Here is a 22,421-nt window from a genome sequence, read left to right on the forward strand (position 1 = left end):
ACAGTAACTAAATACATGATTTAGTGAATGGTATATGTGGAAAAGGTGTGCATGTTATTATTTTCTCTGTGTAGAGGTTAGGAGGAGACAAGGAGCTATGTTTCTGTTTATATAGGACCACTGATTCCAATCATAAACTCATATACTTATTTTGCTGTCAACAAAAATGTTTCTAGAGACAAATGGAAAAGCATATGAAAGGTGAGTTGACCTGTCTCCCAAGTAGTAAATTATTATGCCTCATATGCTACCACTGATTACTTATGTGATGTTAGGCAAGTCACTAACTCTGTTAAGTTCCTGATTGCTATAAAATGATAATCACCCTCCATTCATTTAACAAATACCAATTATATCTGTATGACCTACACTATGGTAAAAAGGTGGATGAAGGCATTTTATATATATTCCTTGAAAAAATTTAGCATAGTGTCTCATATTTTGTTCAAGAAATGATTTTACTCTTCTTGAAATATTTGATATTAATTGAAAGTTCTTGTAAGCCTCCAGGTCTAGTTGTGTGTAGACACTGAAATGGTCTGTTTGCATTAACTAATAATAAATTATCCCTCAATCAGTAAGTGGTGACCTCTGAATCATTCAGCACATAAAAATACCCATATAAAAATAAGTTGTACTGCATATATTCTTCTGCTGCTATTCAAAGATGGCAACCCTCAGAGCATTTAAGTCAGCCATATCACTGTCATCTACCTTGTAGAGGAGCTTCAATATGGTACCATATCTGCTCCCTGATAACCCTGTAGTCATTATATTTTTTATGGGATGACAAGTACATTGGATGACAAATTTCATTAAGGGCATGATGATGTTATTTTGTTTTAAATATACCTTCCTCCTAGCTATACCGTCCCGCTATTCTGTTAGTAAGATTAAATACAAAGTTGTTTCTTCAAAAATGTGGGTGTTTGAAAGAATAGGGTATTTGTAAATGTATGACTGATACCTGGTTAATCTATCCATCTATCTATACTGTGTAATTACTATCTATATTATCTATCTATTCATCCATCATCTATCCTGATGGTACTATGGCAAGCAAATTTAATCCAGCATGTGATTACCTGAAATCTGAAGAATAAAGGAATGGTAACCAGTTTTGAGTTGGCAAAGGGAGAGGGGCAAAAGGAGACAGCAACTTGTACCAAGGTACTGACTTGCACCGTAGCTTGAGTGTCGAGTGGGAAGGAGAAGACCAGCAAAACGTGAAATTTACAGAAGTCAGAAAGGACAAAATGATACACAGACTATATGGGAAGCCCTTGAAGGGTTTTAGAAGGACATGGCATAATGTAACTTTCATGCCCTATTTTTCCTTTTCCTATTCACAGTGGTTTTATTTTTAAATGTGTTAAGCATTTCTGAACTCTTTTTCATAGTTATCAGTTTTATTACTGTCAACCACAAAATGGTTCTTTTCTCTTTTGTCTTTTAGAATTCCCCTGTATGTTTGATTCCGAAACCTACCAGAAATAAGTTACTTCTGAGAAACATCAATGGTTATTAGTTCCTACAGTTACTGATAAACACTTTTTTTTTTCTTAGCTGTAAAAACAGATTGATATTTTTATTACTTCTTTCCCCATGTACCAGGGCTTTAAAGGATGTATCCAAGGTACAAAAGAAAAGCACACTCACGCAGAATTAAATGACAGTTAGGAAACGAACATTTTAATATACAGTTTTTGTTGAAATGCTCCCAAGGTTCTTTTCATCTAATGCTTTTAAAACTGAATTGACTATGTTATGTATTCTATTTCAGCAAAAATTTCACATAGTGATTTCTATACATTCTGCTTCCACCTTCTCCTTCTAGTTCCTGTGCCTTCTAGAATCAATGAGAAAAACTCTCCTGCTCTCTATGACCACGATAACTTGCTTTCTTTGCTTCTAAGTTGATCAAGATAAATTCTTACTCTGTACCACTTTAAAGCTATCTCCTCTGGCCTCATAGTGGCAGGAATCCTCCCTACTAGAAACAACTCACAAATATTTCCACCCATTTGCTGCGGGTAAACACTTTCATCTAAAACTTCAGTTGATTCAGTAGGAGACTAGACACATACAACAGACTTGCTCTGTATTCTTCCTAATAAGATTTTATCCTCATCTTTTTTAGATACCTTAGTTGTGCACAAATTCAACTGGTGTGTGTTGTTTCTGTAGTTCTGTTTCTTACAGTAAGTGAAGGAATGTGACAGCTTGATGGGGGATAAAAATAGGGAAAGCAGATGGTGTAAACATACACGCAGAAGGAAGGAGACAGCCTCTGATACTAGCATAGTCAATGTTTTTAATGGTTGTAATGACAAGGACACCTGAAGTAGGTGGAGAGAGAAATGTTCCTAACCTCTTGCTTTTTGTATTATCCCTTTGGAGCCTTTCCCTCCAAAAAGACTCGCTCTTCTCCCCTTTATCTTATTCCCTTAAATCTCTACTGGGTTACTGAAACAAGATATTCTCAGGACTGAGGTGATAATGTTCAGTAATGGGTAATTGTTTTAAGAAGGCCCTGATAGTATGTCTATTTCAAGCAATAGTTTCAATATCATAGCTTACGAAGGATAAATAAAGGGACACATTTAGACTAAGTGGCAAACACAGGGGAGTGATATGTACAGTCAAAATAGCCTTTCAGGTGCCTTGTAATGTCTAGCATTTGTCTGGACATGCACAAGTAGAAGGTTAGATCACGTGCATTCTTTGTTCATAGGAAAACAAAAAAGAAAAGGAATAGTTGGACTTACTTTCATAAATGAAATAAGATGGTAAAGATGGGAATCATCTTTAAAACGGAGGAACATAAATACTTTTAATATAGATAAAAGAGAATAATAAGAGTGACTAGTAAACAGAGAAATGGGTCAATCTCCATATTATCTTTTGGATTCTAAATGTCTTTGAAAGGGCCATATGCTAAAGGCTTGGTTGCCAGCCTGTGGGGCTATTGGGGGGTGGTGCAACCCTTAGGAACCGGGTCCCAGTGGAAATAAGTTAGGTCACAGGAGGGGTTGGGACCCTAGCCCCTTCCTCACTCTTTTTCTCACTAGCCACCATGAGGTGAGCAACCTCCTCCGCTAAGGGCTCCCCACCATGATGTTCTGTGCCGCCATAGGTCCAGAGCAACATGACCAGGTGACAGTGGGAAATCCATGAAACCATGACCCAAAATAAATCTTTGCTCCTTATAAATTATTTGTATCAGGTATTTTGTCACAGTGAAGGAAAGCTGACTAATACAGTCCATCTAGTCCCAAGTATTTTCTAGGGTTTAAGCCCAGAAGCAGAAGGTTAAAGGTTACAATGGAAAATTGTTGATTCTTTTCAGTAAGTGACCACTATTTCTTCAGTCCATACAATCATCATCTTAAATTTTAATCAATCTTTCCTACATTTACTTTTTTGGGGATGGGGTAGCGGGGATTGAACACCGGGGCACTCTCAACCACTGTGCCACATCCTCAGTCCTATTTTGTATTTTATTTAGAGACAGGGTCTCACTGAATTGCTTAGCACCTTGCTTTTGCTGAGACTGGCTTTGAACTTGAGGTCCTTCTGCCTCAACCCCTCCTCCCCCAGGTGCTGGAATTACAGGCATGTGCCACCATGCCCAGTATTTACATTTAATGCGCATGTAAAATATACACAGCAAATGTATATTTTAATTTAATTTTATCTGTTGAATATACTAAAGCTCTAGAAAATGAAATGAAATGTAGACCAACATCACAGAAAGAACTCATTCTCAAAGTGTGGTCTGAAAGTTGGATTTTATAAATGGGGGAACATAGGATTTTGTCCTCAAAACTTGTATTAAGCAAAATGTATGATAATGTATAAAATGAATTTGTTCAAGGAATTCTCATTGATAATCCCCATATTTCCCAAAGTAAGAGTCTAAAGTCATATTTTAATAATATGGTAAGTGAGCCTCAGGATAACTTGGAAAACTTATATTGTGGATAAATCGAGATTGAAATTTACAAAGCACATTTTGAAAGATTGTATTACAAATCCAAAGAGGTTTTGTGTGTCACATATGCTCTAGTTCTGTCTCAGCTGCTTCTCCACAAAGCTCTGCTGGGAACCAGGTTCCTGGGGCAGCTAAGTGAATTATTGCACCGAGGTGCTGGTGTTCTTCTTTTTCTTCTTTTTTAAGAAAATGCTTTTATTAGTGCATTCTAACTATACATAATAGTGGGGTTCATTTTGACATAATCACATATGCATGGAATATAATTTGCTCCATTCAGTCTCCAGTACCACCTCCCTCTCTCCCCTTCTCCTGCTGGTGTTCTTTTATCTCAAAGCTAGGCCTCATCTGTAGGAAAACAAGCAAGAGTATCAAAGAGAAAGTAAGGTGAGGGAAATGAGAAAAATGAAAAAAAAAAGAGGGGAGTAAGAAAATGAGAGGGAAAAATATACAGAAAAAAGGAGATGGTCTCTGTCATCTTCAAGACAACTTCCAGCGTCTTCAGCACCTAAACTTGGTGGGTACCGTGCTCTGCCCTTTCTGCAGTTGGCACCAGTCTTTGCCGCTACTATTTTTTCTGAATGCTCCCAGCCTGACATCTCGTAGCCCCAATTTCCGCCTTCACCTTCTGGTAACCTGACTGTACAACTTTGCAACTGGCCTTTGGGACCCATGATGTTATCTTATTTCTGTTACTTTCAACAGTCCAACATTTTAGTTTTCCAAAGAGCAACGATTCAAAAATAACTGACTAGACCAGCACCTTTTAAGGTGATCAGCCTGTTAGCTTCATGCTCTGTTCGCTCATGGTTTTTACACTCTTGCCAAGTTTTCAACATTTTAAGAGAGAAAAAAATGAACTTTGAAGTTGTTTGAAAATAAAAGAGCTATTTCCAAGTTAATGCTAAAAGAGAAGGAAATAACTTCAAATATCTGAAAAATTAATATTGGGAACATTTGGCAATATTTTAAAGCACTATTAAAACAAGTCTCCTACAGCGTAACACTATAGAAATATGGGACAGGATTTGAAGCAGCTTAGGAGGGACTAATATATTCATATTAAACTTTTTAAGTAGGATTTCTTTCTGTTTTGCAAATCAGCTTAATTGCCATAGGGAAGAAGCATAAAAGTCACAACTTGCATATCAAAGTATTTAATTCGCATGGTCACCCAAGGACACCATTTGTGTAATTAATTACTCTGCTCTCTAAGAAACTAGAATATTTTCTTCCAAATTTGCCATGGTTTCAATGAACAACGAGCCTAATTTTTCCTTCACAGGTTATCTATTTTATGAAAATAGGGAAAAACTGAAATCTTTAGGAAAATCTTGCGTTGGGTGAACTTAACCTCGTATAATTCTTCTGTAAATGAATTCTCATTGAGAGGATCTGCTATAATCAGGAAAGGTTGTCAGTTCTACTTTTTATTATGGGCAAATATTTTAGAAAGTACAAATGGGTATAGTGATTTAGCTATTTATTCACTTGGAGTAGGCTAAAATTATGGGATTTGTCAGATAGAAATTCAGGATAAGCAGTTAAATTTTAAATTCAAAATAAACAACAGTAAACGACAAACAGGTTTTTAGCATATGTCCTAAACATTGTGTGAGACATACTATTTTCATTTTTTTAAAGTGTGAAATTCAAATTTTACTTAGTATCCTGCATTTTATCTGGCAACCCCAGTTAGGCTAAAAAATATTACCTTCAGGTACATTTCTTCAAACAATAAATCTTGCTATTCAATTTGTGAGCACCTTGGTTTTTATTCTTCTGTGTATGATTTCCTTACATACGGATATGTCTGAGATTTCTTTTCTTGAACTAAGAATCCTTTAAACACAATAACAGAGATTGTGACTATGTTGGAATGTGCATAGATTGGGGTTACCTTCACCATATATAGATTTAAAGAATTCATTAACTGAGAAAAAGATCATAATATTTATGATTTTTAAACTCAGTGATTCTAAAATTTAATTATTTCCCATTCTACACATAAATATATATATATATATATATTTATATTGTGTGTATACACACACGCAGATTTTAAACTAAAGGAACATTCCACTCAATTTTACTTATATCTGTATGACTTTTTATAGGGGCGCACATATACATATACTTTTAGTTTATACAGGTAACAGGTGGTGTGATACTTGCTTAAGAATTAAGAGGATCTCAAATGATTAATTTGTTTTATTCTATTTTGTAAAGATTAGACTTTTTTAATGTCTTTATTTCATGATTATTATGCAATGAAAAATTTAATTTTCACATTACTTTTACAGAAACTGATAAAATAATTTTAATGTTAGACACTAAATAAGCTTGCACACTAATTTTTTTTGCAGGGTGGGGGTACCAGGGATTGAATACAGTGATGCTTAACCACTGAGCCACAACCTCATCCCTTTTTTATAGTTTTTACTTAGAGACAGGGTCTCCTTGAGTTGCTTAGGGCCTTGCTAAGTTCCTGAGGCTGGCTTTGAATTTGAGATCCTCCTGCTTCAGTCTCTTGAGCCGCTGGGATTACAGGAAGGTGCCACGGAACCAGGCTGCACAGATTCTTAAATGAATATGAATAAAATGAAATATTTGGAGAGAAATTGTAACCTGATTCTACCCATTTCATTAAGTCATGACTTTGATTCTTCCTGAACAAAGAAAGAGTAGGAAAGAAAGGGAGGAAGTAACAATAAGGGTCTAAAAGTTTTCATGACTCCCTAAACAAATTTCTATTCTTAAAGTAAAAAGATATGCATTTTACTCAAAGGAATTTAGTATATTGGTTAATTTCTGTCTCATAAAATTAGTTTAAGTAAGAAGTATCAAATATCTACAACTGCTTATGTTACAATTTTTCATTGGATTTCTTCCTTTTGAGATAAAATTATATGTAGACAATTAAGCAAAGTAATTAGGTATATTTCCCTTTTTGACATCTTTATGGGAACTATTTTATTTTATTTTCAAAGTTTGTTAGAGGGAAACTAAATAACCAAAAATCATAAGATACTCAACTTCAATATTTAGTGCACATTAAAACCATAATGAGGTACTTTTTCACATCTACAAGATTTGTAACATTTAGAAGTCTGAGAAGTCCAAGTGTTGGTGATGTGCCAAAAAAAAAAAAAAAAAAAAAAAAAAAAGAATCTTTAAACATGGCTGGTGTGTATGTGTATTGTTAAAAATCACACTAGAGAACAATTTCAATATAAAATGAAGCTGGTATTCAAATACTCTATGACCTAGCAATTCTACTTGTGGGTATATATCTTTAAAAATTCTCATACATATGCCCAAGGAGATGTAGAAGAGAATATTTATTGTAGCAATTATTTTTCCCCACTGTGCTGGGGGATCAAATCCTAGCCCTCACATACGCTAGGCAATCATTGTACTCTTGCTCTATGATGTTTTTGGTAGGGAAAAAAAAGTGGGGGGATCTTCTAAACAAGTGTTCAAAGGCAAAACTGTGGATAAACAAACAGTGTTTGTGGATAAACAGAAAGATTTGAATAATTAAATTTCTTAGTTATGAATATTTTTGCTGGTGAATTAGAATACTGGCTTTCAAATTTTGTAAGTGAGGGCTGGGATTGTAGCTCAGTGATAGAGCACTTGCCTAGCCTGTGTGAGGCACTGGGTTTGATCCTCAGCACCACATAAAAATAAATAAATAAAATAGAGGTATCGTGTCCATCTACAACTAAAAAGTATATTTAAAAAAGAATCAATAAGAAACTTTAAAGAAATTTTAGATGAGATAATTATATCATATGACATTAATTTTATATGTAGGAACCAATTATCTTTTTCTGCTAGAGGTTATAAGTACTATAATTCAGTCAGATTTATAGAATACTACTTACAAAATGCTGCTGTTAGTGGCTCAGTGGTTAAGCACCCCTGGGTTCAATCCCTGGTACAAAAAAAAAAAAAGAAATTCTATAGTTCAGTGTCAATTCTTTATTTTTCAGAGGAAAAAAAATGAGTTGATAAGGAAATCTTTGTGCCCTCAATTAAAATTTGAATTATATGTACTGACCAGCTTATCATTCTGCAGTTTGTTTTTCTTGAATATATGCTCCCCAGATCATTGCAAGGCTTTCATTAATTTCCAGAGTTCTGAAAAAGTTGTTTCTGGAAAGTTTAGTCATTCTTTCTTTTAGAAAAAATGAATTTTCAAGGATCCTTACTCGACCATTTTCACTGACATAACTCCAAACTCTTCTTAATTGCAGCAAAAGCTTTGAGCTAATAGGTAAAGGGCAGGAAAACTTGGTTGTGGCTAGGGAACGTGAAGAAGAAAAGAATGATTTCCTGAGCATGAACCAATACCATTAGATGTCACCTACCACTGGATAAGGGGCAGGACAGGAGATTCTCTGTTGCATAAAACCACCTCAAATAAAACACAGAGTCTGGCTTCCGGCAGTAAGAATGAGGCAACGAAATGCCGGGAAAGCCATACCTTTGAAGCTTAGGCACTTTGCACCTGCTTACAAATGAGGCTGGATCAGGACAAAATGTATGTGACCCCTACTGCCTCCACTGTAAACCTCATTTCTCTAACAAGTTATAGCTGACTATTGCTAGGGACTGAATAAGACTAAAGGGAGAGTCGTTCTCTGAACCATATGTGTGGACATTTTCGTGTACATGTTGGTCAGAGGACACGATTATAGTTAGAAGGAATAAATTTCAAGAGATCTATTGTATAGCAATATAGCTATACTTTATAATAACAATGTATTCTTGAAAAATATAAAGAGAGTGGATGTTATGTGCTTACCACAAAAATAACTACATAAGATAATGCATTAGTTAATTCATTAGATTACCCATCCCACAATGTACACAAAAAATATGATGTTACTTGTCAATTAAAAATGTTTGTAAACAAAATAAAACACTTCTGAGAAAATTTTTAAAAGTGCTAAAGGGTATCCTTCAAATTGAAACAAAGGTATATACTATACAGTAAACTCAAAGCCATATGAAAATATAAAGTACTCTGGGAAAAGTAAATCAATGTACCATTATCAGAACCAGTTTTACTGTAATGTTAGTTTATTACTCCACTTTTTATTTTCTATAGAATTTAAAGAACAAAAGCATAAAGTAATTATAAATATATGTTAAAGTGTGTACCACATATAGAGATGTACTTTGTGGCCTCAACAATACAAACCAAGGCACAGAATGACAAAGAAAGAAATTTTTTTTTTTTTTTTATCCAATTGAAGTTAAGTTGATGTCAGTTTAAAATATGTTATTGTAACTTTAGAAAGTTAGATGTAATCTCCATGGTCACCACAAAGAAAATATCTATAGAGTATACACAAAAAGAAATGAGAGAAAAACAAAATGTGTCACAGAAAGTCAACTGAATGCAAAGGAAGGCATTAAGGGAGAAAATAAGGGACAAAGGAATTATAAGCCAGACAGAATACATAACAAAGTGGCAATAGTCTTTCCTTATCAGTTAAATGTAAATGGATTAAACTCCAAAATAAAAGCCAGTTCTATAGAATTGATAAAAATATAGAATCCAACTATTTCTTGTGTGTAAGAGAATCATTTAGAAATAAGGATTTGTATAGTTTGAAAATTAAAGGATGGAAAAATACATTCTACACAATTAGTAACCAAAAAAAGAGTAGAAGTGACTATATTAATATCAGACAAATTAGATTTTAATCATAAACTGTTATAAGAGATAAGAAGTATGCTACATTTTGATGAAAGTATAAATTCATCATTATAATAATTATAGACAAAGCATCAGAACTCCTAATTATATTAAGATCCACAGAATTAAAGGAAGAAATGCACAGCTATAAATAATAGTAGAAGACAAATATTCCACATTCAATAATGGATAGGATACCAGGCAGAAAAGCAATAAATAAATGAAGTATCTGAACAAAACCATACACCAGTTGGAACTAAATAATACACTCCATTCAAGTAATAGCAGAATATACCTTTTTCTTATGTGATCGTGGAATATTCTCCAGGATAGACTATATGTTAGGTCAAAAATCAAGCCTTAAAAATTTAAAAAGATTGAAATTACACAAAGTATTCTCTGTTGTCATAATGGAGTAAAACTAGAAATTAATTGCAGAAGGAAACTGGGAAGTCTACGGATATACAGAAATTAAATAAAACATTCTTAACCCATGGGCCAAAGTTTTTTGCTCATGGGTTAAGAGTGTTTTGTTTAAGTTATAAGGGAAATTAATAAATATCTTCAAACAAATGAAAATGAAAACACAACATGCCAAAACGTATGGAACACAGACAAACCAGGCCTAAGAGAGAAACAGCAGTGCTCAGATTAGAAAACAAAGATCTCAAATCAAAAACCTAACTCTACATCTTAAGTAAGTGGATAAGAAAGAATAAACTAAACCTAGAATTATAGGAAGAAAATAATAAATATTAGAGCAGGGCTGCAGTGGTGGCTCAGTGGTAGAGTCCTGGCCTAGTATGCATGAGGCACTGGGTTCAATCCCCAGTACCACATAAAAAAACTAAATGAACAAAATTAAGGTATTGTGTCCATCTAAAAAATAAATAAAGATTAGAGCAGGGATAAACAAAAGAGAGAATAGTAAATATGAAAATCAAAAAAAAAAAAAAAACAAGATTTGTTTTTTTAAACAAAATATACAAAATTTTAATTAGATTGACTAAGTCCTGAAAGGAGACTTAACTAATACTGTTAAGGAAAAGAGGATATTACTAGTGATTTTACAAAAAACAAAAGGATTACAATGAAGTTCAATGAACAACTGTATGCAAATGAATTCTATAATATAGATGAGATGGACAAATTCCTTGAAATACACTATCTACCAAAACAGAAACATGAGGAAATAGAAAACCTAAACAGACCTATACTTATAAGGAGATTAAATCAGTATTCAGAAACCTTTTATCATGACAAGTCCAGGACCAAACAGCTTCACTATGAATTCTTCCAAACTGTAAAGAATTAATACCAGTCCTCTTCAAATTCTTCCAAAAAATTGAGGAGGAGAAAATACAAATTCACTTTATAAGGCTAGCATTATACTAATACCAAAACCAGAAAAGACACTATAAGAATAGAAATCTATATTACTTAAGGTATTTATGCAAAAATACTTAAGGAAATATGAACAAAACAAATTGCAACATATAGTAATGATTGAACACCATGATATTGCTAGAATGCAAGAATGAGTCAACATAGGGAAATCAATGATCTATCACTTTAACAGATGAAGGATGAATAAAGCCACTGAATCATCTATATATTCATGCAGAAAAAAAGAATTTGGACACATGCAACAACTTTTTGGGAGAAAAAATCTTTAAAAAAACAAATTAGAAATACAAGGAAATAACCTCAACATAAGAAAGATCATATATGAAAAACTTACAGCTGACATCATACCAAAAGGTGAAAGAATGAAAATTTTTCCTCTAAGATCAAGAACAAGGCAAGGATGCCAGATTCAGCTACTTCCATTCAATAAATTATTGCTTCAATACTAGCCAGAGAAATTAGGCAAGAAAAATTCCATCCAATTTTGAAATGGAAAAAAGTAAAAGTAGCTCTGTGGATGACATGACCTTTTACATAGAAATCCTTAAAAATGCCACACCAAAAATTGTCATTAGAAATAATGAATACATTCAGCAATGTTGTAGGATACAAAAAGCAATATTTAACAAATCAGTTTCAGTTGTATACACTAACCATGAATATTCCAAGAACCAAATTAGGAAAATAATTCCAGACTGGGGTAGTTCAGTGGTAGGAGTGCTTGCCCAGCATGTGTGAGGCACTGGGTTCAGTTCTCATCATCGAATATAAGTAAATAAAATAAAGGTCCATTGACAACTAAAAAATAAATAAATATATAAATAAAAAAATTCCATTTACAATAGCCTCAAAAAGAATAAAATACTTAGAAAAAAACTTAATCATGGAAACAAAAGTTTTATACACTAAAAATTACAAAATGTTTCTGATAAAACTAAGGAAGACACAAATAAACAGAAAGACATGTGTCCGTGAATTGGAAAACTTAACGTTAAGATATACTGTCCAAAACAATTTACTAATTCAATTAAATGCACCAAAAACCCAATGTTTTGTGCAGAAAGAGAAAAATAAATCCTAGAATTCATGTGAAATCTCAAGGGACCCTGAGTAGACAAAATTATATTGAAAAAGAACATTATGGAGGTCTTATAATTCCCAACTTCAAAACTTATTACAAACCTGTAATAGTCAGTATGGCACTGATATAAAGGCAGATGTATAGACTTAGGGAATAGAATAGAGACCTCTAAAATAAACCCCTCACATGTGTGGTCAAATGATTTTCCACAAGGGTGCCAACCATTCAATGAGGAAGGACAGGCTTCAACAATTGTGATTGAACACTGAATACCCACATGCAAAAGAATGTAGATGAACCCTTAGCTTATGCCATACACAAAAATTAACTCAAAATGGATCAAATGAATGTAAGCTAAAACTATAATGCTCTTAGAAGAGAACATAAGCAAAAGCTCCATGACATTGGATTTGGCAATGATTTCTTGAATATGACACCAGAAGTACAAGACACAAAAGAAAAGAAAGATAACATTAACTATATCAAAATGAAACAAACAAACTTTTGTTCATCAAACAGCATTTAGAGTGAAAGGACAACCCTTGTAATGGGAGAAAATATTTGCAAATTATGTATCTGATAAGTGGTTAATATCCAAAATATATAAAGATCTTCTATAATTCAACAACATGAAAACAATCCCCCAAATTGAGGAAAGAACGTGAATACTATTTTTCCAAAGATGTACAAATTACCACTAAGCATATGAAGAGATACCATCACTCATTATTAGGGAAATGAAGTCAAATTGTAATAGGATACCATTTTTACACACCCATCATGTTGATTATTATATACACACACATACTCCCACACACACAGCAGAAACTGACAAGTATTGTCCATGATGTAGGGAAATTGGAAACCTGTGTACTGCTGGTGGAAACAGAAAATAGCCAGTGACTGTAGGAAACAGTAAGGTGGTTCCTTAAAATGTAAAAATAGAATTACCCTTTGATCTAGCAATTCAATTTATTAAGATTTTCTTTTAGCTGTAGATGGACACAACACATTTATTTATTTGTATGTGGTGCTGAGAATCGAACCCAGTGCCTCACACATGGAAGGCAAGCGCTGTACCACTGAACCACAACCTACCCTTTTCTCTCTCTTGCTGTTGTCTTTCCATCTCTCTCTTTGCCTTTTTGCCATGGGATTATGCAGCAAGATGGCCCTCTCCAGATGTCAGCCCCTCAGTCTTGGACCCTCCATCCTCCTGAACCATAAACCAATAAATTTCTGTTCAGTATAAATTATCCAATCTGTGGTATTCTGTTATAATAGCAAAAAATGGATTAAGAGATGATCATGTCAACAGATGCAGAAAAATTATGAGGTAAAATCCTATAGCATGATATATATAAATATATAAACATATATATTTTACATATTTTGATAAAATCACTCAGTAAATTAGCAAGAAAGAGGGACTTCCTCAAGCTCACAAAAGGCATCTATGAAAAACTCAAAGCTAATATCACACTTCATAGTGAAAACCTGGATGCTTTCCTAAAAATGTCAGGACTAAGACAAGAATGTTTACTCTTGTTTTTACTATTGAACATTGTACTGGATGTATTAGATGGGGTAGCTAGCAAAGAAAATGAAATAAAAGGCATTCAGATTAAAAAGGAAGAATTAAAACTATTAACAGATGACTTGATATTATATTATTGTATGTAGAAAATCCTGGAGATTCATTAACAAAAGTTATCAGATTTATTAAACAACTTAACAAAGGTTACAGGATACAACGTCAATATTTCAAAACCAATTGTATTTCTGTATACTGGTCATGACCAACCTAAAAATGAAATTAAGAAAATGATTGTTTATTAGAGAATCAAAAAATAAAATACTGTGGAGCAAATTTACCAAAAGAAGTGCAAAGCTTATACTCTGAAAACAAACAAACAAACAAAATCATTGAAAGAAATTATAGATCCAAATAAATTAAAAGAAATCCTATACTCATGGATCAGAAAACTTAACATTGTCAAGATGACAGTACTTCCTAAAGTGATCCACAGATCAGTGAGAGTCGTCTCAGAATCTCTCTCTCTCTCTCTCTCTCTATATATATATATATATATATAGATTATATATATATTTATTATTATGTTATATATTATTATATATATTAGATTATATATATAGAATTATATATATAGAATTATCTGATATATAAATATATAAGCATATATTTTATATATTTATCATAAGTAAAATATGATATAGGATTATATATATATAGAATTATCATATATATACACATTCACACACACACACACACACACACACACACAGAGCAATTTCATTCTAAAATTCACACAGACCTAAAAGGACGGAGAATAGGAGAAACAGTATTAAAATGGAAGATCAAAGCTAAAAAAGACATTTAGTGATCCCAAATTAATTGCAAAGCAGCAGTAATCAAGACTGTGGTAGTATTACAATGGCAGGCATAGAAAAATGGAATAGAAATAAGCCTATAGGGATAAACCCAGATGTACAGGAAAGCATTAGCTCAACATGCCTGGATCATTCAAAGCTGGAATAGTCCCCAAATTTGCCTGTTTCAGGACTAACACTTTACTGGTACCTGGGAGATGATCTCTAAGCTCTTGGAATATTCTGCCTGCTAAGAGTGTTTTTGTATGCCTTAGGCCATGGGCCAAGTGGTATCAGTGTGAACAGATTTTTTATGCTAACAATATTATGTATGATGAATGCCTGCTCTTGCTCTTAGATATGAAGTCTGAATAGCTGAGGTCATGCAGGTATTGCATGCCTACATGGCTGACGTTCAACAAAAACCCTGGACACCACAACTCAAGTGTACTTTCCTGGTTGACAACACTTTTCATGCATTCTCACATATCTTTGCTAAGACAATCAAGTACCTCTGTGTGATTCCACTGGGAGGAGAAATATGAAAGCTTGATCCATTTTTTCCTGGACTTCACCACTTGGATGTTTCCTGTTTCCTGACTTTTTTTTTTCTTTTTTTGATACTGAGGATAACACAGGGACACTTAGCCACTGAGTCACATTCCCAGACTTTTTTTCATATTTTATTTAGAAACAGGGTCTTTCTAAGTTGCTTTGGGCCTTGCTAAATTGCAGAGGCTGACTTTGAATTTGGGATCCTCCTGCCTCCACCGCCTGAGTCACTGGGATTACAGGTGTGCACCAGTGCTCCTGGCCCTGATTTTAATCTGTATTCTTTCACTGGAATAAATTGTAACTATGAGTATATTGAATTTACTGAACCTTGTAGTCCCTTCCAACAAGTCATAAAGCCTGAGTGTGGTCTTAGGGACATATAACACACAGTGTACTTGTGGTCAACTGATTTGTGTGAAGGGTGCTAAGACAATTCAACAAGGAAAGAATGATCTTTTTAATAAATGGTACTAGGACATTTGGATATTCCATATGCAAAGAAAAAATTTGGAACTTTATCTCAAGTGATAATTAAAAAATTAGCTCAAAATGCATCTAAGTCCTAATGTTAAGAGGAAAAATATAAATTTATAGAAGAAAAATAGTGATAAATCTTCATGACCTTGAATCTGGCAGTGATTTCTCACATACGACATCAACACAAACAACATAAGTCTAGATAAATTGGACTTCATCAAGTTTAAAAACTTTTGTGCTTCAAAGGATACTTTCAAGACAGTGAAAAAACAATCCTCAGAATGGGAGAAAATATTTGTAAACCCAGATATCTATAAGGCATTTTTATGTAGAATAATTGAAGAATTCTTACAACTCAATTCTAAAAGCATATTCCTATTAAAATGTGGGCAAATGATTTGACTAGAGACTTCTCAAAAGATAATGTACAAATGGCCAATATATGAGAAGGTACTCAACAAATAGTCACCAGAAAAATGCAAATCAAAACCACCATGAGATACTGCTTTACACATACTTTGATGATGATACTAAAAAAAAAAAAAAATTAAGAAATTAACAGTGCTGGAAAAATATATGGACAATGGAACCATTTTTTCATTTCTGTTAGGGATTTAAAATGCTGCAGTTTCTCTGGAAAACACTTAGGCTGTTCTTCAGTACGTTATACATGGCTGTTCCTCAGTAAGTTATACCACTCCTCGCTGTGTACACAAGAAAACTGAAGACGTTACGTCTACACAAAACTGTATATGTATGTTTCATAGCAGAATTATTAGCAATAGCTCAAATGTTAAAACAACCTAGATGTTCATCAACTGATGAATGAATGAACAAAAAAGTGGGATATTCACAAAAATGAATATTGCTCAGTCATAAAAAAGAATGAAGTACTTAGGCATGCTACAATATGAATAAACTTTGAATTCATTAGTTTAAATGAAAGAATCTAGTCACAAAATACAGCATATTATATGATTCCAACTATATGAAATGTCCAGAATAGGAAAATATATGGAGACAGAAAGTTGATTAGTGGTTGCTTAAGGGTGGAGGTGTGGAGGTATTTGGATATGAAAGAGAGCTAAAGCATACAAAGTTGTGGGTTTTTTTTTTTTTTTTTTTTTTTTTAGGTGATAAAAATGTTCTAAAAGTGATTATGGTGATGGTTGCCCAATACCAAATACTAAATATATACTAAAAGCCATTGAAATGTGTACTGTAGATGGATAAGATATATGATATGTCTATTATATATCAATAAATCTGTTACTAAGGGGAAAATAGACAAAGGTTTAAACAAACATTTTACAGACCTAGAAATAATGATGGCAAAAAGCACATGAATGGAAGGATAATTGCAAAATAATAGCATTGCGAGACACAATGATACAACTTTGACAGGAGAAGAGATGTCTTCAGAAAAGGTCCAGGGAGTTCCCAGAGGAGAAGAGGAACTCAACTCAGGACCAGCGGGGTTCTTGGCATATATCACAGAAAAGATTTCAGCACGTGTCAGGCAAAGGCATAGACAGGGATTTATTTAGGAAGGTAGATATAATTCAAGGGAGAATGCAGGCTGAATACAGAGTGAGAAGTCCTGATATGGGCTGAGGGTCCAATATTTATAGAAGGGCTATATCAGGGACCAAACTAGAGGTGAGTCCATGGTGGTACTGCACAATTTCATGCCAGTTTTCCCTGTCCTTGCATATTTCCTTCATTTTATAAGAGAATGGACAAAGGGCATGTCACTGAAGATTTACAACTATGCTTTTTCTACATCTCAATGGTTTGTGGGTATTTCCTTTAAGATTCGGTATTTATCTCTCTTTATCCTAAATCCCTATCTTACAACTATTAGGAGGACTACAAACAACAACAAGAAGCAAAAACATTTTAAAAACTCACAATACTAAGCTCTAGTACGGATGTGAAATTAATGGAATTCCCATGCTTTTTAGGATGCAGAAAAGTAATTTTCTTTGGAAAAGAGTCTGGTGATTTTTTTTTATGAAAGAATGTATACTAAAGCTATGACACAGCAATCCTGATCCTAGGTATTTACTTAAGAGTGTGGGAAGCCATTTATTTAGCAGAATCAGACTAGATTGAGTCATGGGACACAGATGCCTGGCTTCTAGGAACTGCCGAGAAGCCTGTGGCACTGTGTGGGAGTGGTTTCCCATCTCCTTCTTGAATTTTCCCCTAAGAGAATGTTTTCCCTAATCCCAACCTATCCTGTCCATCACAGAAGAAGCTCCTCCCATTCCTTGCCCCCTTTACCTGCATATTATAAATAAAGGAGAGTTGGGTGACTCCATGTTGTTGTAAGAGACCAGAGCTGGTATGGCCAGACCCATCATGCCCCTCTCATTTAAAAAGAGTATTGCTCTTTTGTGTTTATTGAGTAGATAAGTTTTTTGGGTAATTGAGTGATATGCCACCAACATTCTCCTCCAGCAGTTAACTCTTTTCTCATCCACGTGGGACATAGCAGAGAGGACCCATACATAAGAGGAAGTAGAATGAATTGAACATAACTTTCCTATGTTCATATATGATTTCATGACCAGTGAAACTCCACATCATATACAACCACAAAAACAGAATCCTAATTAGAATAAGTTACACTCCATGCATGTATAATAGGTCAAAATACACTCTACTGTCATGTATATCTAAAAAGAACAAATAAATTTAAAAAGACACATGGGAAGGCAAAGAAATATTCTTAAACGTTTATAGCAGTCTTATTCATAATCACCCCAAACTAAAACAACCTAATGCACATCAACTGAGGAATCCATAAACACGTGGATGCACATCAATATAATGGAATATTCTTTAGCAACAAAAATGGACAAATTATTGTCATATGCAACAATGTGGTTGAATGTAAAAAGCATTATGCTATGAAAAAAAGAAGCCAGATCCAAAAGGCTGCATATCATGTGATGATATTTGTACTATACTCTTAAAAAGATAAGACTATAATGACAATAAAGGGATCAGATAGTGCCAGAAGCTGGAGATGGGGGAGTAGGGGAGGGTATTAATTATACAGGGGCATAAGAAGAGATTTTGGGCTGGGCACAGTGATGCATGCCTGTAATCATGAGTTCAAAGCCAGCCTCAGCAATTTGGCAAGGCCCTAAGCAACTCAGTGAGACCCTGTCTCTAAATAAAATACAAAATAGGGCTGGGGATGTGCCTCAGTGGTCAAGTGCCACTGAGTTCAATCCCCAGTATCAAAAAAAAAAAAAAAAAAAAAAAGAAAAAAGAAAAGAAAAAGAAAAAAAAAAAGAAAGATATTTTAGGTAATCAAGATTTTCTAAATCTTAATTGTGGCAGTGACTATACATTTGTCAAACTTCATAGAATTGTATAACTTTAAAAGATGAATTTTTTCTGTAAACTACATGTCAATCTAATTTTTTGAAAATAATTATGCCTAGTCACATGTTAATTAAGGACTGGGATATAATCTAGCCCAGTTGACTCTATATACAAAAAGTTTCATAAATATTTTTTCAGTTGAATTAAAAATATTTGTGCTATTTCACTTACAATATTGATCAGATATAATTTTTGCTAGGGAGGCAACTGGTGCCATTGTTCTGTTCTTCTAGGGAGATGTTGTTACCTCCCCAAAGTTACCCCACAATAAAATCTGAAGCAAAAGCAAGACGCAGTGCGAAGGAAGTATTCTTCAAAGACATTCTTGCTAAATAGTAACACAAGAAAATCTGTTTTGAGTGGAAGGCACTGGCATGTTTACCATACTTTCATGTAATGAAAGTGTTTATTAGATCCTTCTAACCAGCTAGTAGCAAATTTGCTTTCATGTCTAGTGTCTACTCTCTGCATTAGTCAGGTTGGGCTAGTTTATGCTGTGGTAGCAGTTCAGTTTAAAATCTTAGCTGCTTGACACTAAATTTTACCTTCATTCACATAAACTTCACTATTGGCCTGAAAAATTCTGCAAGGCAGCTTTCCTGAAGACAAGGGGCTTATTATTCCATACTACTGCAACCTTATGGTACCAGTATTTGCATGTTTCTATGACTTTGGGGAAAAGAGAAGTGTGCTTGAGAGCGATATACCAGCCCTTGCATGTTCTTGAGCAAAACTGACATGTCACTTTCAATCATATTCCATTGGTCAGAACTAGCTATATAGTCACACTCCACTATTCAGGAGCTCTGAAATATAATCCTTTGTATGCTCAGTAACACAGGAGTATACAAAGGTGAGTTATCAGTGTCTACCACTCCACTAATTAAAAAGAAATGATACTTGAATCTATTAACAGAGGTAAATAAAGGTTTTTTTTTTTTTTAATCCTAAACCTAGTACAAATGTTTTTCTTTGGTTCTTTCATGTTTTATATCTGCAAAACTAAGCATTAGGATTCTGAAGAAGGGATTAAAAATTCAGTGTTGGAAGTTTCTCAAATAAAAGACATGACTACATAGTCTGGATACCATGCACCACCAATAACAATTTGAAATGGTTATCCTTGCATGATCAACTTGATATGGACAGTCAAATCATGTCATTGTCAGGAAAATGGGTGGAACGGGACATCATAACGTTAAAGAAAACAAGCCAGGCTCAGAAAGACAAGTGTCACATGTTTTCCCTCATATGCAGGATCCAGGGAAATGACAACAAAAAAAAAGAACTGAAAATAAGGGCAAGACTATTAGTGAAGAGGAAGGGGATTGGGGAGGGAAGGTAAGCGAGGGTATAGGAGGATGAATATGATATATTATTTGCATATAAGAATATGCCACGGGGCTGGGGAGATAGCTCAGTCGGTAGAGTGCTTGCCTTGTAAGCACAAGGCCCTGGGTTCGATCCCCAGCACCCAAAAAAAAAAAAAAAAAAAAGCCACAATGAAATCCATTATTTCTGTATAATCAAAAGGCAATAATAAAAAAAAGCTAACCTTTGGCAAATTGTGTACAGGTGACTTATCATCAGAGCTCACCACCTACGTTTCTGTTTGGTCCTCAAAACAGAGGGAAGAATGCTTCCCCTTCCTGCATTTTAGAGTATCAGTGTCTTCTTGGCTTTGTTCTGTGCTCTCCTTTCTTCTCTATTCAAACCCACAAAACTTGTTAAAGTAAAACTTCAGGTATCCTGGAGTTAACAGAATTGTTAGGTTTTAGTTTTTGGAGCATCTGACTTATTAAAAATATACAACAAATTTTTAAATGAAACAAAATATTTTCAAAAAGCATCAAGAAGTGAGTATATTTAACCATACTCAACTCATAAGAGAGCAAATCATTCATGCTATATGAATTATTCTATGTTCTATAGCATGTTTACTGAACTAGCAACTGAGAAAATTGGTTGAAGGAAGGTAGAGGAATTTTTGTTAAGAATCAGAACCAAGGGGCTCCATAATCATCTGTCATACACTCGATGTTGTATTTGTGGTTAGAAATGTACATGATAGGAACTCCAGGGATCTTCCAGATTCTTTCTTTAAGGTCACTGTCAACTGTGGCCATGATGTAACATGTGCTGAGTTCCTCTTCATACTAAGCAGTCATCTGCCTAGGTTCCTTTATGCATCCATGGTAATCCTTCAAATCGTGGATCCTTTGCAATCCTTAAAGCCACTGGATACTTGTGCCCCAATTTCTTAATTTCAGCCAGTAAGCAATCAGTTACACAAGGGATACACTTGGTATACAGACAGTCCATCATTGACTGCACTAAGTCCAGTTTGGCTTTAATGGAAAAATTGATAAAGTTGGTATCAACCAGGATAGGATAAGGTGGACCCAGTTATGTATTATATTGGAAGAATAGCAGGAAGGGTGTTGGGGAAATTTTCTTTCCTTAAGTGCACTGGGATGTTTCTTTTGCTTCTTTTTAGGGTTTGATCTGTCCTTTATTTTAAGCCTTTCATCTCTGAGACTAAGCATTCTGCTTCATGTCGCATACTCCTTTGCTTTCTTTTGCTTTCCCATGTCCACGCCCAGACACCGGTTTCTTTGGATATACCAATTACATGACACTTTTACTGAGAATTGTTATTTTGTGTCAGAGTATTTCTTTGGAATGAAGACCTAGCATTGCGAAGGAAGGAAGGAAGGAAGGAAGGAAGGAAGGAAGGAAGGAAGGAAGGAAGGAAGGAAGGGAGGGAGGGAGGGAGGGAGGGAGGGAGGGAGGGAGGGAGGGAGGGAAAAATTGGGAAGGGAAGAAAGAATGTGTGGAAATCAGCCAATATTCTCTTTATATGGAATATAGATACATGTGATAAGAAAGGGCACAGGACTCTTACTGCTATGAACTCAGAAGGGAAGGCTGACTTCAGCATCAGTCAGAGCTATTAATGTCTATGACTTATTTTCAACCACAAACATCAATCCATCTGCATACATTTGCTGAGTACCTATTATGGATCAAACATTGGGTTAAGCCCTGAGAACATATAAATGAAGATCAAAAATTCTTCCCTACATGAGTTCTTGTGTTTCTCAGAAAACGTGAGGAAGAAGAAAGTCACATAAGGAGCTAGGGAAGCATTTGACTTAAATGTTGGGGGAAGAATTTAAAGCTATGGGTATGCTTACTTGAAATCTGTGAGGAAAAGGTAGATACTTTTTCTAGTGACTTTCTACTAAAAGGTCATGCTATACAATTTTAACTGAACTTTGTGAAAGTTTATTTTCTTTGAAAGAACTGCTGAGTATAGATTAACTCTTCTTCAACCATATGTGCCATACAACAAAGAACCACAATTACATGAATTTAAAGTGGGGGGGGGCACAATTTCATAA

General features: G+C 34.3%; 1 long non-coding RNA gene and 1 pseudogene across 3 annotated transcripts in view; one reads left to right on the forward strand and one right to left on the reverse strand.

The window, feature by feature from the left end:
• The window catches only part of LOC306651733, a 495,681-nt gene that overhangs the window by 409,562 nt on the left and 63,698 nt on the right, over window positions 1-22,421 (forward strand). The window lies entirely within an intron of this gene.
• Window positions 20,972-21,608, reverse strand: LOC306650888 (rRNA-processing protein FCF1 homolog; annotated as a pseudogene). The gene has a single exon. The product of its transcript is annotated as an rRNA-processing protein FCF1 homolog (transcript).

Source organism: Sciurus vulgaris (genome assembly GCF_902686455.1).
Source record: "Sciurus vulgaris genome assembly, chromosome: X".
Classification (NCBI taxonomy): Eukaryota; Metazoa; Chordata; class Mammalia; order Rodentia; family Sciuridae; genus Sciurus; species Sciurus vulgaris.